The 27,964-nt window shown below is 49.4% G+C and overlaps 1 long non-coding RNA gene across 1 annotated transcript; it reads right to left on the bottom strand.

Moving 5' to 3' along the window:
* Positions 1 to 462: 462 nt before the first annotated feature.
* Positions 463 to 27,964, bottom strand: LOC129857246 (uncharacterized). The gene is made up of 2 exons (XR_008759890.1): positions 27,753 to 27,964; positions 463 to 631 (listed from the first exon to the last, which is right to left on the bottom strand). It is a non-coding gene; the product is annotated as an uncharacterized LOC129857246 (long non-coding RNA).

The following is a 27,964-nucleotide window of genomic DNA, read 5'->3' as shown; positions in this document are numbered from 1 at the left end:
GATGTGTGTGAGTGAGGCGTATCCCATCTCCACTTACACAGAGGCAAAAAAATATCAGACAGCTGTTTTGGCCCAACCATCCCTGCAATGTGTGTTAAAAGACAACTGCTCTGCATGGAACAAGTATTACCAGTAGAAGCTCCTGTTTTTTTAAGTCTCCACATTAGCCTACATCCTACACAGATCACTCTGTCTCGTAGTTGACCGACTTTGTATATACTTCCTAACCTCTCAGTGTATAGCAGATTGAACCAAAACCAACTACCGGTCACAATATACACACTCAATGAATTCAAGTTGGAATTATATTGTTATAAGCCACTTATCCCTCCCATATCCATGAATTGCCTATAGGGGTTAGTAAGCAAAATGACTGAAGGAGAATGGATTACATGTCTAGGAATGAATGATATGTCACGGTTTTCTAACTTAGAACCCAGAAGCAGACCAGGACAAGGAGAGTAAGACGAAGGTGAGTATTTATTTACAAGTTTAAGTGTAGAGATAGAAAGATCCAGGTAGCGGAGCGGGCAGCGGAGTTGAGTTGATGGGATTGAATTGGCAGATCCAAGGGAGTAACAGAAGCCACCGACGACCAGGTAGGGATGGAATACGTGTTCCGGGTGAATGACTGTAGACAGAGAGAACGGAGGTAAGTTCAAGGCAAGCAAGACGTACAAAACAACAAAACAAACTCTATCAAAATGGAGGCTGATACGCTGGCACGGCATACTGTTCATGGCGAACGATCAGGCCCGGAAATGGATGTCAGGTCAGTGCTTATGAAGTGGAGGGGTGATGATCAGGACCAGGTGTGCAGATAGCGGATGGGATACAGGTGCGGTAAATCAGAGATCTCCCAACTAGCTACGTCGCCCGGCAACCAGACAGGGTGCGTTCCAGGACACCGGAAAAAACACACCAGGACAGAACACAGGCAAAAACAGACTCAGGAAGCGGGATTCGTGACATGATATGAGTATACTAAACTAGTCTGCTGTGTTGTTATTGTCTATTAGCAGGGTCAGAGATGATTCTACCCACAGGAGGCTATGCTGGGCTAGGGAGACTATTGTGTGTAGGCTATGCTGGGCTAGGGAGACTATTGTGTGTAGACTATGCTGGGTTAGGGAGACTATTGTGTGTAGACTATGCTGGGCTAGGGAGACTATTGTGTGTAGGCTATGCTGGGCTAGGGAGGCTATTGTGTGTAGGCTATGCTGGGCTAGGGAGACTATTGTGTGTAGACTATGCTGGGCTAGGGAGACTATTGTGTGTAGGCTATGCTGGGATAGGGAGACTATTGTGTGTAGGCTATGCTGGGCTAGGGAGACTATTGTGTGTAGACTATGCTGGGCTAGGGAGACTATTGTGTGTAGACTATGCTGGGCTAGGGAGACTATTGTGTGTAGGCTATGCTGGGCTAGGGAGACTATTGTGTGTAGACTATGCTGGGCTAGGGAGACTATTTTGTGTAGGAAAATGCTGGGCTAGGGAGGGTATTGTGTGTAGGCTATGCTGGGCTAGGGAGACTATTGTGTGTAGACTATGCTGGGCTAGGGAGACTATTGTGTGTAGGCTATGCTGGGCTAGGGAGACTATTGTGTGTAGACTATGCTGGGCTAGGGAGACTATTGTGTGTAGGCTATGCTGGGATAGGGAGACTATTGTGTGTAGGCTATGCTGGGCTAGGGAGACTATTGTGTGTAGACTATGCTGGGCTAGGGAGACTATTGTGTGTAGACTATGCTGGGCTAGGGAGACTATTGTGTGTAGGCTATGCTGGGCTAGGGAGACTATTGTGTGTAGACTATGCTGGGCTAAGGAGACTATTGTGTGTAGGCTATGCTGGGCTAGGGAGACTATTGTGTGTAGGCTATGCTGGGCTAGGGAGGCTATTGTGTGTAGGCTATGCTGGGCTAGGGAGACTATTGTGTGTAGACTATGCTGGGCTAGGGAGACTATTGTGTGTAGGCTATGCTGGGCTAGGGAGGCTATTGTGTGTAGGCTATGCTGGGCTAGGGAGACTATTGTGGGTAGACTATGCTGGGCTAGGGAGGCTATTGTGTGTAGGCTATGCTGGGCTAGGGAGACTATTGTGTGTAGACTATGCTGGGCTAGGGAGACTATTGTGTGTAGACTATGCTGGGCTAGGGAGACTATTTTGTGTAGGAAAATGCTGGGCTAGGGAGGGTATTGTGTGTAGGCTATGCTGGGCTAGGGAGACTATTGTGTGTAGACTATGCTGGGCTAGGGAGACTATTGTGTGTAGGCTATGCTGGGCTAGGGAGACTATTGTGTGTAGACTATGCTGGGCTAGGGAGACTATTGTGTGTAGGCTATGCTGGGATAGGGAGACTATTGTGTGTAGGCTATGCTGGGCTAGGGAGACTATTGTGTGTAGACTATGCTGGGCTAGGGAGACTATTGTGTGTAGACTATGCTGGGCTAGGGAGACTATTGTGTGTAGGCTATGCTGGGCTAGGGAGACTATTGTGTGTAGACTATGCTGGGCTAAGGAGGCTATTGTGTGTAGACTATGCTGGGCTAGGGAGACTATTGTGTGTAGGCTATGCTGGGCTAGGGAGACTATTGTGTGTAGGCTATGCTGGGCTAGGGAGACTATTGTGTGTAGATTATGCTGGGCTAGGGAGACTATTGTGTGTAGACTATGCTGGGCTAAGGAGACTATTGTGTGTAGGCTATGCTGGGCTAGGGAGACTATTGTGTGTAGGCTATGCTGGGCTAGGGAGGGTATTGTGTGTAGGCTATGCTGGGCTAGGGAGACTATTGTGTGTAGACTATGCTGGGCTAGGGAGACTATTGTGTGTAGGCTATGCTGGGCTAGGGAGACTATTGTGTGTAGGCTATGCTGGGCTAGGGAGACTATTGTGTGTAGGCTATGCTGGGCTATGGAGACTATTGTGTGTAGGCTATGCTGGGCTAGGGAGACTATTGTGTGTAGACTATGCTGGGCTAGGGAGACTATTGTGTGTAGGCTATGCTGGGCTAGGGAGGCTATTGTGTGTAGGCTATGCTGGGCTAGGGAGACTATTGTGGGTAGACTATACTGGGCTAGGGAGGCTATTGTGTGTAGGCTATGCTGGGCTAGGGAGACTATTGTGTGTAGACTATGCTGGGCTAGGGAGACTATTGTGTGTAGGCTATGCTGGGCTAGAAGAACACAGGCAAAAACAGACTCAGGAAGCGGGATTCGTGACATGATATGAGTATACTAAACTAGTCTGCTGTGTTGTTATTGTCTATTAGCAGGGTCAGAGATGATTCTACCCACAGGAGGCTATGCTGGGCTAGGGAGACTATTGTGTGTAGGCTATGCTGGGCTAGGGAGACTATTGTGTGTAGACTATGCTGGGCTAGGGAGACTATTGTGTGTAGGCTATGCTGGGCTAGGGAGACTATTGTGTGTAGACTATGCTGGGCTAGGGAGACTATTGTGTGTAGACTATGCTGGGCTAGGGAGGCTATTTTGTGTAGGAAAATGCTGGGCTAGGGAGGGTATTGTGTGTAGGCTATGCTGGGCTAGGGAGACTATTGTGTGTAGACTATGCTGGGCTAGGGAGACTATTGTGTGTAGGCTATGCTGGGCTAGGGAGGCTATTGTGTGTAGGAAAATGCTGGGCTAGGGAGGGTATTGTGTGTAGGCTATGCTGGGCTAGGGAGACTATTGTGTGTAGACTATGCTGGGCTAGGGAGACTATTGTGTGTAGGCTATGCTGGGCTAGGGAGACTATTGTTTGTAGACTATGCTGAGCTAGGGAGACTATTGTGTGTAGACTATGCTGGGCTAGGGAGGGTATTGTGTGTAGGCTATGCTGGGCTAGGGAGACTATTGTTTGTAGGCTATGTTGGGCTAGGGAGACTATTGTGTGTAGACTATGCTGGGCTAGGGAGACTATTGTGTGTAGACTATGCTGGGCTAAGGGGACTATTGTGTGTAGACTATGCTGGGCTAGGGAGACTATTGTGTGTAGGCTATGCTGGGCTAGGGAGACTATTGTGTGTAGACTATGCTGGGCTAGGGAGACTATTGTGTGTAGGCTATGCTGGGCTAGGGAGACTATTGTGTGTAGACTATGCTGGGCTAGGGAGGCTATTGTGTGTAGGCTATGCTGGGCTAGGGAGGCTATTGTGTGTAGGCTATGCTGGGCTAGGGAGGCTATTGTGTGTAGACTATGCTGGGCTAGGGAGGCTATTGTGTGTAGACTATGCTGGGCTAGGGAGACTATTGTGTGTAGGCTATGCTGGGCTAGGGAGACTATTGTGTGTAGGCTATGCTGGGCTAGGGAGACTATTGTGTGTAGATTATGCTGGGCTAGGGAGACTATTGTGTGTAGACTATGCTGGGCTAAGGAGACTATTGTGTGTAGGCTATGCTGGGCTAGGGAGACTATTGTGTGTAGGCTATGCTGGGCTAGGGAGGGTATTGTGTGTAGGCTATGCTGGGCTAGGGAGACTATTGTGTGTAGACTATGCTGGGCTAGGGAGACTATTGTGTGTAGGCTATGCTGGGCTAGGGAGGCTATTGTGTGTAGGCTATGCTGGGCTAGGGAGACTATTGTGGGTAGACTATGCTGGGCTAGGGAGACTATTGTGTGTAGGCTATGCTGGGCTAGGGAGACTATTGTGTGTAGGCTATGCTGGGCTAGGGAGACTATTGTGTGTAGACTATGCTGGGCTAGGGAGGCTATTGTGTGTAGGCTATGCTGGGCTATGGAGACTATTGTGTGTAGGCTATGCTGGGCTAGGGAGACTATTGTGTGTAGGAAAATGCTGGGCTAGGGAGGCTATTGTGTGTAGGCTATGCTGGGCTAGGGAGACTATTGTGTGTAGGCTATGCTGGGCTAGGGAGACTATTGTGTGTAGGCTATGCTGGGCTAGGGAGACTATTGTGTGTAGGCTATGCTGGGCTAGGGAGACTATTGTGTGTAGACTATGGTGGGCTAGGGAGGCTATTTTGTGTAGGAAAATGCTGGGCTAGGGAGGGTATTGTGTGTAGGCTATGCTGGGCTAGGGAGACTATTGTGTGTAGGCTATGCTGGGCTAGGGAGACTATTGTGTGTAGGCTATGCTGGGCTAGGGAGACTATTGTGTGTAGACTATGCTGGGCTAGGGAGGCTATTGTGTGTAGACTATGCTGGGCTAGGGAGACTATTGTGTGTAGACTATGCTGGGCTAGGGAGACTATTGTGTGTAGACTATGCTGGGCTAGGGAGGCTATTGTGTGTAGGCTATGCTGGGCTAGGGAGGCTATTGTGTGTAGGCTATGCTGGGCTAGGGAGACTATTGTGTGTAGACTATGCTGGGCTAGGGAGACTATTGTGTGTAGACTATGCTGGGCTAGGGAGACTATTGTGTGTAGGCTATGCTGGGCTAGGGAGACTATTGTGTGTAGACTATGCTGGGCTAGGGAGACTATTGTGTGTAGACTATGCTGGGCTAGGGAGACTATTGTGTGTAGACTATGCTGGGCTAGGGAGACTATTGTGTGTAGACTATGCTGGGCTAGGGAGGCTATTGTGTGTAGACTATGCTGGGCTAGGGAGGCTATTGTGTGTAGACTATGCTGGGCTAGGGAGGCTATTGTGTGTAGGCTATGCTGGGCTAGGGAGGCTATTGTGTGTAGGCTATGCTGGGCTAGGGAGACTATTGTGTGTAGGCTATGCTGGGCTAGGGAGGCTATTGTGTGTAGGCTATGCTGGGCTAGGGAGACTATTGTGGGTAGACTATGCTGGGCTAGGGAGGCTATTGTGTGTAGGCTATGCTGGGCTAGGGAGACTATTGTGTGTAGACTATGCTGGGCTAGGGAGACTATTGTGTGTAGGCTATGCTGGGCTAGAAGAACACAGGCAAAAACAGACTCAGGAAGCGGGATTCGTGACATGATATGAGTATACTAAACTAGTCTGCTGTGTTGTTATTGTCTATTAGCAGGGTCAGAGATGATTCTACCCACAGGAGGCTATGCTGGGCTAGGGAGACTATTGTGTGTAGGCTATGCTGGGCTAGGGAGACTATTGTGTGTAGATTATGCTGGGCTAGGGAGACTATTGTGTGTAGGCTATGCTGGGCTAGGGAGACTATTGTGTGTAGACTATGCTGGGCTAGGGAGACTATTGTGTGTAGACTATGCTGGGCTAGGGAGACTATTTTGTGTAGGAAAATGCTGGGCTAGGGAGGGTATTGTGTGTAGGCTATGCTGGGCTAGGGAGACTATTGTGTAGACTATGCTGGGCTAGGGAGACTATTGTGTGTAGGCTATGCTGGGCTAGGGAGGCTATTGTGTGTAGGAAAATGCTGGGCTAGGGAGGGTATTGTGTGTAGGCTATGCTGGGCTAGGGAGACTATTGTGTGTAGACTATGCTGGGCTAGGGAGACTATTGTGTTTAGACTATGCTGGGCTAAGGGGACTATTGTGTGTAGACTATGCTGGGCTAGGGAGACTATTGTGTGTAGGCTATGCTGGGCTAGGGAGACTATTGTGTGTAGACTATGCTGGGCTAGGGAGACTATTGTGTGTAGGCTATGCTGGGCTAGGGAGACTATTGTGTGTAGACTATGCTGGGCTAGGGAGGCTATTGTGTGTAGGCTATGCTGGGCTAGGGAGGCTATTGTGTGTAGACTATGCTGGGCTAGGGAGACTATTGTGTGTAGACTATGCTGGGCTAGGGAGGCTATTGTGTGTAGACTATGCTGGGCTAGGGAGACTATTGTGTGTAGGCTATGCTGGGCTAGGGAGACTATTGTGTGTAGGCTATGCTGGGCTAGGGAGACTATTGTGTGTAGGCTATGCTGGGCTAGGGAGACTATTGTGTGTAGATTATGCTGGGCTAGGGAGACTATTGTGTGTAGACTATGCTGAGCTAAGGAGACTATTGTGTGTAGGCTATGCTGGGCTAGGGAGACTATTGTGTGTAGGCTATGCTGGGCTAGGGAGGGTATTGTGTGTAGGCTATGCTGGGCTAGGGAGACTATTGTGTGTAGACTATGCTGGGCTAGGGAGACTATTGTGTGTAGGCTATGCTGGGCTAGGGAGACTATTGTGTGTAGGCTATGCTGGGCTAGGGAGACTATTGTGTGTAGGCTATGCTGGGCTAGGGAGACTATTGTGTGTAGGCTATGCTGGGCTAGGGAGACTATTGTGTGTAGACTATGCTGGGCTAGGGAGACTATTGTGTGTAGGCTATGCTGGGCTAGGGAGGCTATTGTGTGTAGGCTATGCTGGGCTAGGGAGACTATTGTGGGTAGACTATGCTGGGCTAGGGAGGCTATTGTGTGTAGGCTATGCTGGGCTAGGGAGACTATTGTGTGTAGACTATGCTGGGCTAGGGAGACTATTGTGTGTAGGCTATGCTGGGCTAGAAGAACACAGGCAAAAACAGACTCAGGAAGCGGGATTCGTGACATGATATGAGTATACTAAACTAGTCTGCTGTGTTGTTATTGTCTATTAGCAGGGTCAGAGATGATTCTACCCACAGGAGGCTATGCAGGGCTAGGGAGACTACTGTGTGTAGGCTATGCTGGGCTAGGGAGACTATTGTGTGTAGACTATGCTGGGCTAGGGAGACTATTGTGTGTAGGCTATGCTGGGCTAGGGAGACTATTGTGTGTAGACTATGCTGGGCTAGGGAGACTATTGTGTGTAGACTATGCTGGGCTAGGGAGGCTATTTTGTGTAGGAAAATGCTGGGCTAGGGAGGGTATTGTGTGTAGGCTATGCTGGGCTAGGGAGACTATTGTGTGTAGATTATGCTGGGCTAGGGAGACTATTGTGTGTAGGCTATGCTGGGCTAGGGAGGCTATTGTGTGTAGGAAAATGCTGGGCTAGGGAGGGTATTGTGTGTAGGCTATGCTGGGCTAGGGAGACTATTGTGTGTAGACTATGCTGGGCTAGGGAGACTATTGTGTGTAGGCTATGCTGGGCTAGGGAGACTATTGTTTGTAGACTATGCTGAGCTAGGGAGACTATTGTGTGTAGACTATGCTGGGCTAGGGAGACTATTTTGTGTAGGAAAATGCTGGGCTAGGGAGGGTATTGTGTGTAGGCTATGCTGGGCTAGGGAGACTATTGTGTGTAGACTATGCTGGGCTAGGGAGACTATTGTGTGTAGGCTATGCTGGGCTAGGGAGGCTATTGTGTGTAGGAAAATGCTGGGCTAGGGAGGGTATTGTGTGTAGGCTATGCTGGGCTAGGGAGACTATTGTGTGTAGACTATGCTGGGCTAGGGAGACTATTGTGTGTAGGCTATGCTGGGCTAGGGAGACTATTGTTTGTAGACTATGCTGAGCTAGGGAGACTATTGTGTGTAGACTATGCTGGGCTAGGGAGGGTATTGTGTGTAGGCTATGTTGGGCTAGGGAGACTATTGTTTGTAGGCTATGTTGGGCTAGGGAGACTATTGTGTGTAGACTATGCTGGGCTAGGGTGACTATTGTGTGTAGACTATGCTGGGCTAAGGGGACTATTGTGTGTAGACTATGCTGGGCTAGGGAGACTATTGTGTGTAGGCTATGCTGGGCTAGGGAGACTATTGTGTGTAGACTATGCTGGGCTAGGGAGACTATTGTGTGTAGACTATGCTGGGCTAGGGAGGCTATTGTGTGTAGGCTATGCTGGGCTAGGGAGGCTATTGTGTGTAGGCTATGCTGGGCTAGGGAGGCTATTGTGTGTAGACTATGCTGGGCTAAGGAGGCTATTGTGTGTAGACTATGCTGGGCTAGGGAGACTATTGTGTGTAGGCTATGCTGGGCTAGGGAGACTATTGTGTGTAGGCTATGCTGGGCTAGGGAGACTATTGTGTGTAGATTATGCTGGGCTAGGGAGACTATTGTGTGTAGACTATGCTGGGCTAAGGAGACTATTGTGTGTAGGCTATGCTGGGCTAGGGAGACTATTGTGTGTAGGCTATGCTGGGCTAGGGAGGGTATTGTGTGTAGGCTATGCTGGGCTAGGGAGACTATTGTGTGTAGACTATGCTGGGCTAGGGAGACTATTGTGTGTAGGCTATGCTGGGCTAGGGAGACTATTGTGTGTAGGCTATGCTGGGCTAGGGAGACTATTGTGTGTAGGCTATGCTGGGCTATGGAGACTATTGTGTGTAGGCTATGCTGGGCTAGGGAGACTATTGTGTGTAGACTATGCTGGGCTAGGGAGACTATTGTGTGTAGGCTATGCTGGGCTAGGGAGGCTATTGTGTGTAGGCTATGCTGGGCTAGGGAGACTATTGTGGGTAGACTATACTGGGCTAGGGAGGCTATTGTGTGTAGGCTATGCTGGGCTAGGGAGACTATTGTGTGTAGACTATGCTGGGCTAGGGAGACTATTGTGTGTAGGCTATGCTGGGCTAGGGAGACTATTGTGTGTAGACTATGCTGGGCTAGGGAGACTATTGTGTGTAGACTATGCTGGGCTAGGGAGACTATTTTGTGTAGGAAAATGCTGGGCTAGGGAGGGTATTGTGTGTAGGCTATGCTGGGCTAGGGAGACTATTGTGTAGACTATGCTGGGCTAGGGAGACTATTGTGTGTAGGCTATGCTGGGCTAGGGAGGCTATTGTGTGTAGGAAAATGCTGGGCTAGGGAGGGTATTGTGTGTAGGCTATGCTGGGCTAGGGAGACTATTGTGTGTAGACTATGCTGGGCTAGGGAGACTATTGTGTTTAGACTATGCTGGGCTAAGGGGACTATTGTGTGTAGACTATGCTGGGCTAGGGAGACTATTGTGTGTAGGCTATGCTGGGCTAGGGAGACTATTGTGTGTAGACTATGCTGGGCTAGGGAGACTATTGTGTGTAGGCTATGCTGGGCTAGGGAGACTATTGTGTGTAGACTATGCTGGGCTAGGGAGGCTATTGTGTGTAGGCTATGCTGGGCTAGGGAGGCTATTGTGTGTAGACTATGCTGGGCTAGGGAGACTATTGTGTGTAGACTATGCTGGGCTAGGGAGGCTATTGTGTGTAGACTATGCTGGGCTAGGGAGACTATTGTGTGTAGGCTATGCTGGGCTAGGGAGACTATTGTGTGTAGGCTATGCTGGGCTAGGGAGACTATTGTGTGTAGGCTATGCTGGGCTAGGGAGACTATTGTGTGTAGATTATGCTGGGCTAGGGAGACTATTGTGTGTAGACTATGCTGAGCTAAGGAGACTATTGTGTGTAGGCTATGCTGGGCTAGGGAGACTATTGTGTGTAGGCTATGCTGGGCTAGGGAGGGTATTGTGTGTAGGCTATGCTGGGCTAGGGAGACTATTGTGTGTAGACTATGCTGGGCTAGGGAGACTATTGTGTGTAGGCTATGCTGGGCTAGGGAGACTATTGTGTGTAGGCTATGCTGGGCTAGGGAGACTATTGTGTGTAGGCTATGCTGGGCTAGGGAGACTATTGTGTGTAGGCTATGCTGGGCTAGGGAGACTATTGTGTGTAGACTATGCTGGGCTAGGGAGACTATTGTGTGTAGGCTATGCTGGGCTAGGGAGGCTATTGTGTGTAGGCTATGCTGGGCTAGGGAGACTATTGTGGGTAGACTATGCTGGGCTAGGGAGGCTATTGTGTGTAGGCTATGCTGGGCTAGGGAGACTATTGTGTGTAGACTATGCTGGGCTAGGGAGACTATTGTGTGTAGGCTATGCTGGGCTAGAAGAACACAGGCAAAAACAGACTCAGGAAGCGGGATTCGTGACATGATATGAGTATACTAAACTAGTCTGCTGTGTTGTTATTGTCTATTAGCAGGGTCAGAGATGATTCTACCCACAGGAGGCTATGCAGGGCTAGGGAGACTACTGTGTGTAGGCTATGCTGGGCTAGGGAGACTATTGTGTGTAGACTATGCTGGGCTAGGGAGACTATTGTGTGTAGGCTATGCTGGGCTAGGGAGACTATTGTGTGTAGACTATGCTGGGCTAGGGAGACTATTGTGTGTAGACTATGCTGGGCTAGGGAGGCTATTTTGTGTAGGAAAATGCTGGGCTAGGGAGGGTATTGTGTGTAGGCTATGCTGGGCTAGGGAGACTATTGTGTGTAGACTATGCTGGGCTAGGGAGACTATTGTGTGTAGGCTATGCTGGGCTAGGGAGGCTATTGTGTGTAGGAAAATGCTGGGCTAGGGAGGGTATTGTGTGTAGGCTATGCTGGGCTAGGGAGACTATTGTGTGTAGACTATGCTGGGCTAGGGAGACTATTGTGTGTAGGCTATGCTGGGCTAGGGAGACTATTGTTTGTAGACTATGCTGAGCTAGGGAGACTATTGTGTGTAGACTATGCTGGGCTAGGGAGACTATTTTGTGTAGGAAAATGCTGGGCTAGGGAGGGTATTGTGTGTAGGCTATGCTGGGCTAGGGAGACTATTGTGTGTAGACTATGCTGGGCTAGGGAGACTATTGTGTGTAGGCTATGCTGGGCTAGGGAGGCTATTGTGTGTAGGAAAATGCTGGGCTAGGGAGGGTATTGTTTGTAGGCTATGCTGGGCTAGGGAGACTATTGTGTGTAGACTATGCTGGGCTAGGGAGACTATTGTGTGTAGGCTATGCTGGGCTAGGGAGACTATTGTTTGTAGACTATGCTGAGCTAGGGAGACTATTGTGTGTAGACTATGCTGGGCTAGGGAGGGTATTGTGTGTAGGCTATGTTGGGCTAGGGAGACTATTGTTTGTAGGCTATGTTGGGCTAGGGAGACTATTGTGTGTAGACTATGCTGGGCTAGGGTGACTATTGTGTGTAGACTATGCTGGGCTAAGGGGACTATTGTGTGTAGACTATGCTGGGCTAGGGAGACTATTGTGTGTAGGCTATGCTGGGCTAGGGAGACTATTGTGTGTAGACTATGCTGGGCTAGGGAGACTATTGTGTGTAGACTATGCTGGGCTAGGGAGGCTATTGTGTGTAGGCTATGCTGGGCTAGGGAGGCTATTGTGTGTAGGCTATGCTGGGCTAGGGAGGCTATTGTGTGTAGACTATGCTGGGCTAAGGAGGCTATTGTGTGTAGACTATGCTGGGCTAGGGAGACTATTGTGTGTAGGCTATGCTGGGCTAGGGAGACTATTGTGTGTAGGCTATGCTGGGCTAGGGAGACTATTGTGTGTAGATTATGCTGGGCTAGGGAGACTATTGTGTGTAGACTATGCTGGGCTAAGGAGACTATTGTGTGTAGGCTATGCTGGGCTAGGGAGACTATTGTGTGTAGGCTATGCTGGGCTAGGGAGGGTATTGTGTGTAGGCTATGCTGGGCTAGGGAGACTATTGTGTGTAGACTATGCTGGGCTAGGGAGACTATTGTGTGTAGGCTATGCTGGGCTAGGGAGACTATTGTGTGTAGGCTATGCTGGGCTAGGGAGACTATTGTGTGTAGGCTATGCTGGGCTATGGAGACTATTGTGTGTAGGCTATGCTGGGCTAGGGAGACTATTGTGTGTAGACTATGCTGGGCTAGGGAGACTATTGTGTGTAGGCTATGCTGGGCTAGGGAGGCTATTGTGTGTAGGCTATGCTGGGCTAGGGAGACTATTGTGGGTAGACTATACTGGGCTAGGGAGGCTATTGTGTGTAGGCTATGCTGGGCTAGGGAGACTATTGTGTGTAGACTATGCTGGGCTAGGGAGACTATTGTGTGTAGGCTATGCTGGGCTAGAAGAACACAGGCAAAAACAGACTCAGGAAGCGGGATTCGTGACATGATATGAGTATACTAAACTAGTCTGCTGTGTTGTTATTGTCTATTAGCAGGGTCAGAGATGATTCTACCCACAGGAGGCTATGCTGGGCTAGGGAGACTATTGTGTGTAGGCTATGCTGGGCTAGGGAGACTATTGTGTGTAGACTATGCTGGGCTAGGGAGACTATTGTGTGTAGGCTATGCTGGGCTAGGGAGACTATTGTGTGTAGACTATGCTGGGCTAGGGAGACTATTGTGTGTAGACTATGCTGGGCTAGGGAGGCTATTTTGTGTAGGAAAATGCTGGGCTAGGGAGGGTATTGTGTGTAGGCTATGCTGGGCTAGGGAGACTATTGTGTGTAGACTATGCTGGGCTAGGGAGACTATTGTGTGTAGGCTATGCTGGGCTAGGGAGGCTATTGTGTGTAGGAAAATGCTGGGCTAGGGAGGGTATTGTGTGTAGGCTATGCTGGGCTAGGGAGACTATTGTGTGTAGACTATGCTGGGCTAGGGAGACTATTGTGTGTAGGCTATGCTGGGCTAGGGAGACTATTGTTTGTAGACTATGCTGAGCTAGGGAGACTATTGTGTGTAGACTATGCTGGGCTAGGGAGGGTATTGTGTGTAGGCTATGCTGGGCTAGGGAGACTATTGTTTGTAGGCTATGTTGGGCTAGGGAGACTATTGTGTGTAGACTATGCTGGGCTAGGGAGACTATTGTGTGTAGACTATGCTGGGCTAAGGGGACTATTGTGTGTAGACTATGCTGGGCTAGGGAGACTATTGTGTGTAGGCTATGCTGGGCTAGGGAGACTATTGTGTGTAGACTATGCTGGGCTAGGGAGACTATTGTGTGTAGGCTATGCTGGGCTAGGGAGACTATTGTGTGTAGACTATGCTGGGCTAGGGAGGCTATTGTGTGTAGGCTATGCTGGGCTAGGGAGGCTATTGTGTGTAGGCTATGCTGGGCTAGGGAGGCTATTGTGTGTAGACTATGCTGGGCTAGGGAGGCTATTGTGTGTAGACTATGCTGGGCTAGGGAGACTATTGTGTGTAGGCTATGCTGGGCTAGGGAGACTATTGTGTGTAGGCTATGCTGGGCTAGGGAGACTATTGTGTGTAGATTATGCTGGGCTAGGGAGACTATTGTGTGTAGACTATGCTGGGCTAAGGAGACTATTGTGTGTAGGCTATGCTGGGCTAGGGAGACTATTGTGTGTAGGCTATGCTGGGCTAGGGAGGGTATTGTGTGTAGGCTATGCTGGGCTAGGGAGACTATTGTGTGTAGACTATGCTGGGCTAGGGAGACTATTGTGTGTAGGCTATGCTGGGCTAGGGAGGCTATTGTGTGTAGGCTATGCTGGGCTAGGGAGACTATTGTGGGTAGACTATGCTGGGCTAGGGAGACTATTGTGTGTAGGCTATGCTGGGCTAGGGAGACTATTGTGTGTAGGCTATGCTGGGCTAGGGAGACTATTGTGTGTAGACTATGCTGGGCTAGGGAGGCTATTGTGTGTAGGCTATGCTGGGCTATGGAGACTATTGTGTGTAGGCTATGCTGGGCTAGGGAGACTATTGTGTGTAGGAAAATGCTGGGCTAGGGAGGCTATTGTGTGTAGGCTATGCTGGGCTAGGGAGACTATTGTGTGTAGGCTATGCTGGGCTAGGGAGACTATTGTGTGTAGGCTATGCTGGGCTAGGGAGACTATTGTGTGTAGGCTATGCTGGGCTAGGGAGACTATTGTGTGTAGACTATGCTGGGCTAGGGAGGCTATTTTGTGTAGGAAAATGCTGGGCTAGGGAGGGTATTGTGTGTAGGCTATGCTGGGCTAGGGAGACTATTGTGTGTAGGCTATGCTGGGCTAGGGAGACTATTGTGTGTAGGCTATGCTGGGCTAGGGAGACTATTGTGTGTAGACTATGCTGGGCTAGGGAGGCTATTGTGTGTAGACTATGCTGGGCTAGGGAGACTATTGTGTGTAGACTATGCTGGGCTAGGGAGACTATTGTGTGTAGACTATGCTGGGCTAGGGAGGCTATTGTGTGTAGGCTATGCTGGGCTAGGGAGGCTATTGTGTGTAGGCTATGCTGGGCTAGGGAGACTATTGTGTGTAGACTATGCTGGGCTAGGGAGACTATTGTGTGTAGACTATGCTGGGCTAGGGAGACTATTGTGTGTAGGCTATGCTGGGCTAGGGAGACTATTGTGTGTAGACTATGCTGGGCTAGGGAGACTATTGTGTGTAGACTATGCTGGGCTAGGGAGACTATTGTGTGTAGACTATGCTGGGCTAGGGAGACTATTGTGTGTAGACTATGCTGGGCTAGGGAGGCTATTGTGTGTAGACTATGCTGGGCTAGGGAGGCTATTGTGTGTAGACTATGCTGGGCTAGGGAGGCTATTGTGTGTAGGCTATGCTGGGCTAGGGAGGCTATTGTGTGTAGGCTATGCTGGGCTAGGGAGACTATTGTGTGTAGGCTATGCTGGGCTAGGGAGACTATTGTGTGTAGGCTATGCTGGGCTAGGGAGACTATTGTGTGTAGACTATGCTGGGCTAGGGAGACTATTGTGTGTAGGCTATGCTGGGCTAGGGAGGCTATTGTGTGTAGGCTATGCTGGGCTAGGGAGACTATTGTGGGTAGACTATGCTGGGCTAGGGAGGCTATTGTGTGTAGGCTATGCTGGGCTAGGGAGACTATTGTGTGTAGACTATGCTGGGCTAGGGAGACTATTGTGTGTAGGCTATGCTGGGCTAGAAGAACACAGGCAAAAACAGACTCAGGAAGCGGGATTCGTGACATGATATGAGTATACTAAACTAGTCTGCTGTGTTGTTATTGTCTATTAGCAGGGTCAGAGATGATTCTACCCACAGGAGGCTATGCTGGGCTAGGGAGACTATTGTGTGTAGGCTATGCTGGGCTAGGGAGACTATTGTGTGTAGATTATGCTGGGCTAGGGAGACTATTGTGTGTAGGCTATGCTGGGCTAGGGAGACTATTGTGTGTAGACTATGCTGGGCTAGGGAGACTATTGTGTGTAGACTATGCTGGGCTAGGGAGACTATTTTGTGTAGGAAAATGCTGGGCTAGGGAGGGTATTGTGTGTAGGCTATGCTGGGCTAGGGAGACTATTGTGTAGACTATGCTGGGCTAGGGAGACTATTGTGTGTAGGCTATGCTGGGCTAGGGAGGCTATTGTGTGTAGGAAAATGCTGGGCTAGGGAGGGTATTGTGTGTAGGCTATGCTGGGCTAGGGAGACTATTGTGTGTAGACTATGCTGGGCTAGGGAGACTATTGTGTTTAGACTATGCTGGGCTAAGGGGACTATTGTGTGTAGACTATGCTGGGCTAGGGAGACTATTGTGTGTAGGCTATGCTGGGCTAGGGAGACTATTGTGTGTAGACTATGCTGGGCTAGGGAGACTATTGTGTGTAGGCTATGCTGGGCTAGGGAGACTATTGTGTGTAGACTATGCTGGGCTAGGGAGGCTATTGTGTGTAGGCTATGCTGGGCTAGGGAGACTATTGTGTGTAGGCTATGCTGGGCTAGGGAGACTATTGTGTGTAGGCTATGCTGGGCTAGGGAGACTATTGTGTGTAGGCTATGCTGGGCTAGGGAGACTATTGTGTGTAGATTATGCTGGGCTAGGGAGACTATTGTGTGTAGACTATGCTGAGCTAAGGAGACTATTGTGTGTAGGCTATGCTGGGCTAGGGAGACTATTGTGTGTAGGCTATGCTGGGCTAGGGAGGGTATTGTGTGTAGGCTATGCTGGGCTAGGGAGACTATTGTGTGTAGACTATGCTGGGCTAGGGAGACTATTGTGTGTAGGCTATGCTGGGCTAGGGAGACTATTGTGTGTAGGCTATGCTGGGCTAGGGAGACTATTGTGTGTAGGCTATGCTGGGCTAGGGAGACTATTGTGTGTAGGCTATGCTGGGCTAGGGAGACTATTGTGTGTAGACTATGCTGGGCTAGGGAGACTATTGTGTGTAGGCTATGCTGGGCTAGGGAGGCTATTGTGTGTAGGCTATGCTGGGCTAGGGAGACTATTGTGGGTAGACTATGCTGGGCTAGGGAGGCTATTGTGTGTAGGCTATGCTGGGCTAGGGAGACTATTGTGTGTAGACTATGCTGGGCTAGGGAGACTATTGTGTGTAGGCTATGCTGGGCTAGAAGAACACAGGCAAAAACAGACTCAGGAAGCGGGATTCGTGACATGATATGAGTATACTAAACTAGTCTGCTGTGTTGTTATTGTCTATTAGCAGGGTCAGAGATGATTCTACCCACAGGAGGCTATGCTGGGCTAGGGAGACTATTGTGTGTAGGCTATGCTGGGCTAGGGAGACTATTGTGTGTAGACTATGCTGGGCTAGGGAGACTATTGTGTGTAGGCTATGCTGGGCTAGGGAGACTATTGTGTGTAGACTATGCTGGGCTAGGGAGACTATTGTGTGTAGACTATGCTGGGCTAGGGAGGCTATTTTGTGTAGGAAAATGCTGGGCTAGGGAGGGTATTGTGTGTAGGCTATGCTGGGCTAGGGAGACTATTGTGTGTAGACTATGCTGGGCTAGGGAGACTATTGTGTGTAGGCTATGCTGGGCTAGGGAGGCTATTGTGTGTAGGAAAATGCTGGGCTAGGGAGGGTATTGTGTGTAGGCTATGCTGGGCTAGGGAGACTATTGTGTGTAGACTATGCTGGGCTAGGGAGACTATTGTGTGTAGGCTATGCTGGGCTAGGGAGACTATTGTTTGTAGACTATGCTGAGCTAGGGAGACTATTGTGTGTAGACTATGCTGGGCTAGGGAGGGTATTGTGTGTAGGCTATGCTGGGCTAGGGAGACTATTGTTTGTAGGCTATGTTGGGCTAGGGAGACTATTGTGTGTAGACTATGCTGGGCTAGGGAGACTATTGTGTGTAGACTTTGCTGGGCTAAGGGGACTATTGTGTGTAGACTATGCTGGGCTAGGGAGACTATTGTGTGTAGGCTATGCTGGGCTAGGGAGACTATTGTGTGTAGACTATGCTGGGCTAGGGAGACTATTGTGTGTAGGCTATGCTGGGCTAGGGAGACTATTGTGTGTAGACTATGCTGGGCTAGGGAGGCTATTGTGTGTAGGCTATGATGGGCTAGGGAGGCTATTGTGTGTAGGCTATGCTGGGCTAGGGAGGCTATTGTGTGTAGACTATGCTGGGCTAGGGAGGCTATTGTGTGTAGACTATGCTGGGCTAGGGAGACTATTGTGTGTAGGCTATGCTGGGCTAGGGAGACTATTGTGTGTAGGCTATGCTGGGCTAGGGAGACTATTGTGTGTAGATTATGCTGGGCTAGGGAGACTATTGTGTGTAGACTATGCTGGGCTAAGGAGACTATTGTGTGTAGGCTATGCTGGGCTAGGGAGACTATTGTGTGTAGGCTATGCTGGGCTAGGGAGGGTATTGTGTGTAGGCTATGCTGGGCTAGGGAGACTATTGTGTGTAGACTATGCTGGGCTAGGGAGGGTATTGTGTGTAGGCTATGCTGGGCTAGGGAGACTATTGTTTGTAGGCTATGTTGGGCTAGGGAGACTATTGTGTGTAGACTATGCTGGGCTAGGGAGACTATTGTGTTTAGACTATGCTGGGCTAAGGGGACTATTGTGTGTAGACTATGCTGGGCTAGGGAGACTATTGTGTGTAGGCTATGCTGGGCTAGGGAGACTATTGTGTGTAGACTATGCTGGGCTAGGGAGACTATTGTGTGTAGGCTATGCTGGGCTAGGGAGACTATTGTGTGTAGACTATGCTGGGCTAGGGAGGCTATTGTGTGTAGGCTATGCTGGGCTAGGGAGGCTATTGTGTGTAGGCTATGCTGGGCTAGGGAGGCTATTGTGTGTAGACTATGCTGGGCTAGGGAGGCTATTGTGTGTAGACTATGCTGGGCTAGGGAGACTATTGTGTGTAGGCTATGCTGGGCTAGGGAGACTATTGTGTGTAGGCTATGCTGGGCTAGGGAGACTATTGTGTGTAGATTATGCTGGGCTAGGGAGACTATTGTGTGTAGACTATGCTGAGCTAAGGAGACTATTGTGTGTAGGCTATGCTGGGCTAGGGAGACTATTGTGTGTAGGCTATGCTGGGCTAGGGAGGGTATTGTGTGTAGGCTATGCTGGGCTAGGGAGACTATTGTGTGTAGACTATGCTGGGCTAGGGAGACTATTGTGTGTAGGCTATGCTGGGCTAGGGAGACTATTGTGTGTAGGCTATGCTGGGCTAGGGAGACTATTGTGTGTAGGCTATGCTGGGCTAGGGAGACTATTGTGTGTAGGCTATGCTGGGCTAGGGAGACTATTGTGTGTAGACTATGCTGGGCTAGGGAGACTATTGTGTGTAGGCTATGCTGGGCTAGGGAGGCTATTGTGTGTAGGCTATGCTGGGCTAGGGAGACTATTGTGGGTAGACTCTGCTGGGCTAGGGAGGCTATTGTGTGTAGGCTATGCTGGGCTAGGGAGACTATTGTGTGTAGACTATGCTGGGCTAGGGAGACTATTGTGTGTAGGCTATGCTGGGCTAGAAGAACACAGGCAAAAACAGACTCAGGAAGCGGGATTCGTGACATGATATGAGTATACTAAACTAGTCTGCTGTGTTGTTATTGTCTATTAGCAGGGTCAGAGATGATTCTACCCACAGGAGGCTATGCTGGGCTAGGGAGACTATTGTGTGTAGGCTATGCTGGGCTAGGGAGACTATTGTGTGTAGACTATGCTGGGCTAGGGAGACTATTGTGTGTAGGCTATGCTGGGCTAGGGAGACTATTGTGTGTAGACTATGCTGGGCTAGGGAGACTATTGTGTGTAGACTATGCTGGGCTAGGGAGGCTATTTTGTGTAGGAAAATGCTGGGCTAGGGAGGGTATTGTGTGTAGGCTATGCTGGGCTAGGGAGACTATTGTGTGTAGACTATGCTGGGCTAGGGAGACTATTGTGTGTAGGCTATGCTGGGCTAGGGAGGCTATTGTGTGTAGGAAAATGCTGGGCTAGGGAGGGTATTGTGTGTAGGCTATGCTGGGCTAGGGAGACTATTGTGTGTAGACTATGCTGGGCTAGGGAGACTATTGTGTGTAGGCTATGCTGGGCTAGGGAGACTATTGTTTGTAGACTATGCTGAGCTAGGGAGACTATTGTGTGTAGACTATGCTGGGCTAGGGAGGGTATTGTGTGTAGGCTATGCTGGGCTAGGGAGGCTATTTTGTGTAGGAAAATGCTGGGCTGGGGAGGGTATTGTGTGTAGGCTATGCTGGGCTAGGGAGACTATTGTGTGTAGACTATGCTGGGCTAGGGAGACTATTGTGTGTAGGCTATGCTGGGCTAGGGAGGCTATTGTGTGTAGGAAAATGCTGGGCTAGGGAGGGTATTGTGTGTAGGCTATGCTGGGCTAGGGAGACTATTGTGTGTAGACTATGCTGGGCTAGGGAGACTATTGTGTGTAGGCTATGCTGGGCTAGGGAGACTATTGTTTGTAGACTATGCTGAGCTAGGGAGACTATTGTGTGTAGACTATGCTGGGCTAGGGAGGGTATTGTGTGTAGGCTATGCTGGGCTAGGGAGACTATTGTTTGTAGGCTATGTTGGGCTAGGGAGACTATTGTGTGTAGACTATGCTGGGCTAGGGAGACTATTGTGTGTAGAATTTGCTGGGCTAAGGGGACTATTGTGTGTAGACTATGCTGGGCTAGGGAGACTATTGTGTGTAGGCTATGCTGGGCTAGGGAGACTATTGTGTGTAGACTATGCTGGGCTAGGGAGACTATTGTGTGTAGGCTATGCTGGGCTAGGGAGACTATTGTGTGTAGACTATGCTGGGCTAGGGAGGCTATTGTGTGTAGGCTATGCTGGGCTAGGGAGGCTATTGTGTGTAGGCTATGCTGGGCTAGGGAGGCTATTGTGTGTAGACTATGCTGGGCTAGGGAGGCTATTGTGTGTAGACTATGCTGGGCTAGGGAGACTATTGTGTGTAGGCTATGCTGGGCTAGGGAGACTATTGTGTGTAGGCTATGCTGGGCTAGGGAGACTATTGTGTGTAGATTATCCTGGGCTAGGGAGACTATTGTGTGTAGACTATGCTGGGCTAAGGAGACTATTGTGTGTAGGCTATGCTGGGCTAGGGAGACTATTGTGTGTAGGCTATGCTGGGCTAGGGAGGGTATTGTGTGTAGGCTATGCTGGGCTAGGGAGACTATTGTGTGTAGACTATGCTGGGCTAGGGAGACTATTGTGTGTAGGCTATGCTGGGCTAGGGAGGCTATTGTGTGTAGGCTATGCTGGGCTAGGGAGACTATTGTGGGTAGACTATGCTGGGCTAGGGAGACTATTGTGTGTAGGCTATGCTGGGCTAGGGAGACTATTGTGTGTAGGCTATGCTGGGCTAGGGAGACTATTGTGTGTAGACTATGCTGGGCTAGGGAGGCTATTGTGTGTAGACTATGCTGGGCTAGGGAGACTATTGTGTGTAGACTATGCTGGGCTAGGGAGACTATTGTGTGTAGGCTATGCTGGGCTAGGGAGGCTATTGTGTGTAGGCTATGCTGGGCTAGGGAGACTATTGTGTGTAGGCTATGCTGGGCTAGGGAGACTATTGTGTGTAGGCTATGCTGGGCTAGGGAGACTATTGTGTGTAGGCTATGCTGGGCTAGGGAGACTATTGTGTGTAGACTATGCTGGGCTAGGGAGGCTATTTTGTGTAGGAAAATGCTGGGCTAGGGAGGGTATTGTGTGTAGGCTATGCTGGGCTAGGGAGACTATTGTGTGTAGGCTATGCTGGGCTAGGGAGACTATTGTGTGTAGGCTATGCTGGGCTAGGGAGACTATTGTGTGTAGACTATGCTGGGCTAGGGAGGCTATTGTGTGTAGACTATGCTGGGCTAGGGAGACTATTGTGTGTAGACTATGCTGGGCTAGGGAGACTATTGTGTGTAGACTATGCTGGGCTAGGGAGGCTATTGTGTGTAGGCTATGCTGGGCTAGGGAGGCTATTGTGTGTAGGCTATGCTGGGCTAGGGAGACTATTGTGTGTAGACTATGCTGGGCTAGGGAGACTATTGTGTGTAGACTATGCTGGGCTAGGGAGGCTATTGTGTGTAGGCTATGCTGGGCTAGGGAGGGTATTGTGTGTAGGCTATGCTGGGCTAGGGAGGCTATTGTGTGTAGACTATGCTGGGCTAGGGAGGCTATTGTGTGTAGACTATGCTGGGCTAGGGAGACTATTGTGTGAAGACTATGCTGGGCTAGGGAGGCTATTGTGTGTAGGCTATGCTGGGCTAGGGAGACTATTGTGTGAAGACTATGCTGGGCTAGGGAGACTATTGTGTGTAGACTATGCTGGGCTAGGGAGACTATTGTGTGAAGACTATGCTGGGCTAGGGAGACTATTGTGTGTAGACTATGCTGGGCTAGGGAGACTATTGTGTGTAGACTATGCTGGGCTAGGGAGACTATTGTGTGAAGACTATGCTGGGCTAGGGAGACTATTGTGTGTAGACTATGCTGGGCTAGGGAGACTATTGTGTGTAGACTATGCTGGGCTAGGGAGACTATTGTGTGTAGACTATGCTGGGCTCGGGAGACTATTGTGTGAAGACTATACTGGGCTAGGGATACTATTGTGTGTAGACTATGCTGGGCTAGGGAGACTATTGTGTGAAGACTATGCTGGGCTAGGGAGACTATTGTGTGTAGACTATGCTGGGCTAGGGAGACTATTGTGTGTAGACTATGCTGGGCTAGGGAGACTATTGTGTGTAGACTATGCTGGGCTAGGGAGACTATTGTGTGAAGACTATGCTGGGCTAGGGAGACTATTGTGTGTAGACTATGCTGGGCTAGGGAGACTATTGTGTGTAGGCTATGCTGGGCTAGGGAGACTATTGTGTGTAGATTATGCTGGGCTAGGGAGACTATTGTGTGTAGACTATGCTGGGCTAAGGAGACTATTGTGTGTAGACTATGCTGGGCTAAGGAGACTATTGTGTGTAGGCTATGCTGGGCTAGGGAGACTATTGTGTGTAGGCTATGCTGGGCTAGGGAGGGTATTGTGTGTAGGCTATGCTGGGCTAGGGAGACTATTGTGTGTAGACTATGCTGGGCTAGGGAGACTATTGTGTGTAGGCTATGCTGGGCTAGGGAGGCTATTGTGTGTAGGCTATGCTGGGCTAGGGAGACTATTGTGGGTAGACTATGCTGGGCTAGGGAGACTATTGTGTGTAGGCTATGCTGGGCTAGGGAGACTATTGTGTGTAGGCTATGCTGGGCTAGGGAGACTATTGTGTGTAGACTATGCTGGGCTAGGGAGGCTATTGTGTGTAGACTATGCTGGGCTAGGGAGACTATTGTGTGTAGACTATGCTGGGCTAGGGAGACTATTGTGTGTAGGCTATGCTGGGCTAGGGAGGCTATTGTGTGTAGGCTATGCTGGGCTAGGGAGACTATTGTGTGTAGGCTATGCTGGGCTAGGGAGACTATTGTGTGTAGGCTATGCTGGGCTAGGGAGACTATTGTGTGTAGGCTATGCTGGGCTAGGGAGACTATTGTGTGTAGACTATGCTGGGCTAGGGAGGCTATTTTGTGTAGGAAAATGCTGGGCTAGGGAGGGTATTGTGTGTAGGCTATGCTGGGCTAGGGAGACTATTGTGTGTAGGCTATGCTGGGCTAGGGAGACTATTGTGTGTAGGCTATGCTGGGCTAGGGAGACTATTGTGTGTAGACTATGCTGGGCTAGGGAGGCTATTGTGTGTAGACTATGCTGGGCTAGGGAGACTATTGTGTGTAGACTATGCTGGGCTAGGGAGACTATTGTGTGTAGACTATGCTGGGCTAGGGAGGCTATTGTGTGTAGGCTATGCTGGGCTAGGGAGGCTATTGTGTGTAGGCTATGCTGGGCTAGGGAGACTATTGTGTGTAGACTATGCTGGGCTAGGGAGACTATTGTGTGTAGACTATGCTGGGCTAGGGAGACTATTGTGTGTAGGCTATGCTGGGCTAGGGAGACTATTGTGTGTAGACTATGCTGGGCTAGGGAGACTATTGTGTGTAGACTATGCTGGGCTAGGGAGACTATTGTGTGTAGACTATGCTGGGCTAGGGAGACTATTGTGTGTAGACTATGCTGGGCTAGGGAGGCTATTGTGTGTAGACTATGCTGGGCTAGGGAGGCTATTGTGTGTAGACTATGCTGGGCTAGGGAGGCTATTGTGTGTAGGCTATGCTGGGCTAGGGAGGCTATTGTGTGTAGGCTATGCTGGGCTAGGGAGGCTATTGTGTGTAGGCTATGCTGGGCTAGGGAGGCTATTGTGTGTACACTATGCTGGGCTAGGGAGACTATTGTGTGTAGACTATGCTGGGCTAGGGAGGCTATTGTGTGTAGGCTATGCTGGGCTAGGGAGGGTATTGTGTGTAGGCTATGCTGGGCTAGGGAGGCTATTGTGTGTAGACTATGCTGGGCTAGGGAGGCTATTGTGTGTAGACTATGCTGGGCTAGGGAGACTATTGTGTGAAGACTATGCTGGGCTAGGGAGGCTATTGTGTGTAGGCTATGCTGGGCTAGGGAGACTATTGTGTGAAGACTATGCTGGGCTAGGGAGACTATTGTGTGTAGACTATGCTGGGCTAGGGAGACTATTGTGTGAAGACTATGCTGGGCTAGGGAGACTATTGTGTGTAGACTATGCTGGGCTAGGGAGACTATTGTGTGTAGACTATGCTGGGCTAGGGAGACTATTGTGTGAAGACTATGCTGGGCTAGGGAGACTATTGTGTGTAGACTATGCTGGGCTAGGGAGACTATTGTGTGTAGACTATGCTGGGCTAGGGAGACTATTGTGTGTAGACTATGCTGGGCTCGGGAGACTATTGTGTGAAGACTATACTGGGCTAGGGATACTATTGTGTGTAGACTATGCTGGGCTAGGGAGACTATTGTGTGAAGACTATGCTGGGCTAGGGAGACTATTGTGTGTAGACTATGCTGGGCTAGGGAGACTATTGTGTGTAGACTATGCTGGGCTAGGGAGACTATTGTGTGTAGACTATGCTGGGCTAGGGAGACTATTGTGTGAAGACTATGCTGGGCTAGGGAGACTATTGTGTGTAGACTATGCTGGGCTAGGGAGACTATTGTGTGTAGACTATGCTGGGCTAGGGAGACTATTGTGTGTAGACTATGCTGGGCTAGGGAGGCTATTTTGTGTAGGAAAATGCTGGGCTAGGGAGGGTATTGTGTGTAGGCTATGCTGGGCTAGGGAGACTATTGTGTGTAGGCTATGCTGGGCTAGGGAGACTATTGTGTGTAGGCTATGCTGGGCTAGGGAGACTATTGTGTGTAGACTATGCTGGGCTAGGGAGGCTATTGTGTGTAGACTATGCTGGGCTAGGGAGACTATTGTGTGTAGACTATGCTGGGCTAGGGAGACTATTGTGTGTAGACTATGCTGGGCTAGGGAGGCTATTGTGTGTAGGCTATGCTGGGCTAGGGAGGCTATTGTGTGTAGGCTATGCTGGGCTAGGGAGACTATTGTGTGTAGACTATGCTGGGCTAGGGAGACTATTGTGTGTAGACTATGCTGGGCTAGGGAGACTATTGTGTGTAGGCTATGCTGGGCTAGGGAGACTATTGTGTGTAGACTATGCTGGGCTAGGGAGACTATTGTGTGTAGACTATGCTGGGCTAGGGAGACTATTGTGTGTAGACTATGCTGGGCTAGGGAGACTATTGTGTGTAGACTATGCTGGGCTAGGGAGGCTATTGTGTGTAGACTATGCTGGGCTAGGGAGGCTATTGTGTGTAGACTATGCTGGGCTAGGGAGGCTATTGTGTGTAGGCTATGCTGGGCTAGGGAGGCTATTGTGTGTAGGCTATGCTGGGCTAGGGAGGCTATTGTGTGTAGGCTATGCTGGGCTAGGGAGGCTATTGTGTGTACACTATGCTGGGCTAGGGAGACTATTGTGTGTAGACTATGCTGGGCTAGGGAGGCTATTGTGTGTAGGCTATGCTGGGCTAGGGAGGGTATTGTGTGTAGGCTATGCTGGGCTAGGGAGGCTATTGTGTGTAGACTATGCTGGGCTAGGGAGGCTATTGTGTGTAGACTATGCTGGGCTAGGGAGACTATTGTGTGAAGACTATGCTGGGCTAGGGAGGCTATTGTGTGTAGGCTATGCTGGGCTAGGGAGACTATTGTGTGAAGACTATGCTGGGCTAGGGAGACTATTGTGTGTAGACTATGCTGGGCTAGGGAGACTATTGTGTGAAGACTATGCTGGGCTAGGGAGACTATTGTGTGTAGACTATGCTGGGCTAGGGAGACTATTGTGTGTAGACTATGCTGGGCTAGGGAGACTATTGTGTGAAGACTATGCTGGGCTAGGGAGACTATTGTGTGTAGACTATGCTGGGCTAGGGAGACTATTGTGTGTAGACTATGCTGGGCTAGGGAGACTATTGTGTGTAGACTATGCTGGGCTCGGGAGACTATTGTGTGAAGACTATACTGGGCTAGGGATACTATTGTGTGTAGACTATGCTGGGCTAGGGAGACTATTGTGTGAAGACTATGCTGGGCTAGGGAGACTATTGTGTGTAGACTATGCTGGGCTAGGGAGACTATTGTGTGTAGACTATGCTGGGCTAGGGAGACTATTGTGTGTAGACTATGCTGGGCTAGGGAGACTATTGTGTGAAGACTATGCTGGGCTAGGGAGACTATTGTGTGTAGACTATGCTGGGCTAGGGAGACTATTGTGTGTAGACTATGCTGGGCTAGGGAGACTATTGTGTGAAGACTATACTGGGCTAGGGAGACTATTGTGTGAAGACTATACTGGGCTAGGGAGACTATTGTGTGTAGACTATGCTGGGCTAGGGAGACTATTGTGTGTAGACTATGCTGGGCTAGGGAGACTATTGTGTGAAGACTATAAAAAATGCAGAATATGAACGGACTGGATATTTTCAACTATATTATTCTGAATCTGATTTTATCCACAGCTGATATTAGCTAACAAGTTAGTAGGCTGTGTATTATTGTTCTTATTGTTGGTTATGAATGAAAAGAAAAAATATATGTCATTAGCCTATATTGTTAATGTATTATCTGTAATAACCTAATAATATATGTTGAAGGCTAAGGAACAAGAAATAGTGGTTGGAGTTGGCAAGAGTTTTTACTATCCACTTCGGTGTTAATGTTGTTTTTGAAAATCTATTTTAACTTTTCAAATACCGCCGCCATCGATATAGGCATATGGGAATAGTAAAGCAAGTCTTTTCAGGGCAGCTGAGTTGTAGCGGGAGAGAGAGAGGGAGGGAGGGGCGTGGGTCACCTTTTGTGGAAATACATCAACCAAGACTGTCACCAGCATCAGATTTCTCGCTGTGAGAGAGAGAGAGAGAGATAGCGCTCGCTTTTTTGAGAGAGACGGAGAGAGAGGGCGAGGGAGAAACAACTCTGGACGACTGAAGACTTGCTGCTGCCACAAATACATAACGACAGAAACAGCTAAAGAAAAACAGCTAAATACATCTGTAAAAGTTACAGATCGAGCCATGGACGGGATGGTAGCATTTGGACGCACTTCGCTCTTGTGCACCTTGCTGCTTTGCTTTTCATTGCAAGGTAAGACTTCGATTTCACGCGTTCCCGTCTAGTTTATATTAGAAAGTAAATGTTGTTTTAGCCCGCTGCTGCCCGTTCCTCTTGGCTGAAGGCTATGAATCTCTTCATTGCCTGTACGGTTGTTTCTTCTTCAACTATCGCAGTGCGTTATATCATAGTAGGATATGGACTGCGTATCACATTACGAAAGTGTTTTAAATGCGTTAGTGGGTTATACAACTTTATTGTACCTTGTGCATATTTTGTTTCCTTTGGCAATTTGTTCTTGTCACCCACTTTATGTGAAAACAACCTGTTCTTGAGCGCCAGACCGTGCCAAAATAACAGGTGTAAATCGAGACTTTGAAAAGCTCGGCATTTTTGTCTGGAGAAATGCTGGACTTGTCAGTTAACTATTTTTAAATTTTTAGCGAAAAAATACTTACATGTAGGCCAACTCTTTGATGCGCAGCACATTTTGAACGAAGTGACGGATCATGTTAAATTCGTGAGATGTTTTAGGGGTTAACCCAGACTGCACTTTTCCTTTGTAGTCGTGTGGGAACCCCTTGCTTTGCAGTAGAGTGCACTTCTGAGCGCACAACGGACTGCAGTAGTCTCGGCCGGAATGGCCACTATGTATTTGATCTATGATCAA

The sequence above is a fragment of the Salvelinus fontinalis genome, chromosome 6 (assembly GCF_029448725.1).
Source record: "Salvelinus fontinalis isolate EN_2023a chromosome 6, ASM2944872v1, whole genome shotgun sequence".
Lineage (NCBI taxonomy): Eukaryota > Metazoa > Chordata > Actinopteri > Salmoniformes > Salmonidae > Salvelinus > Salvelinus fontinalis.
The sequence above is the reverse complement of the archived record's forward strand: the minus strand, read 5'-3'. Positions and strand labels throughout refer to the sequence as shown.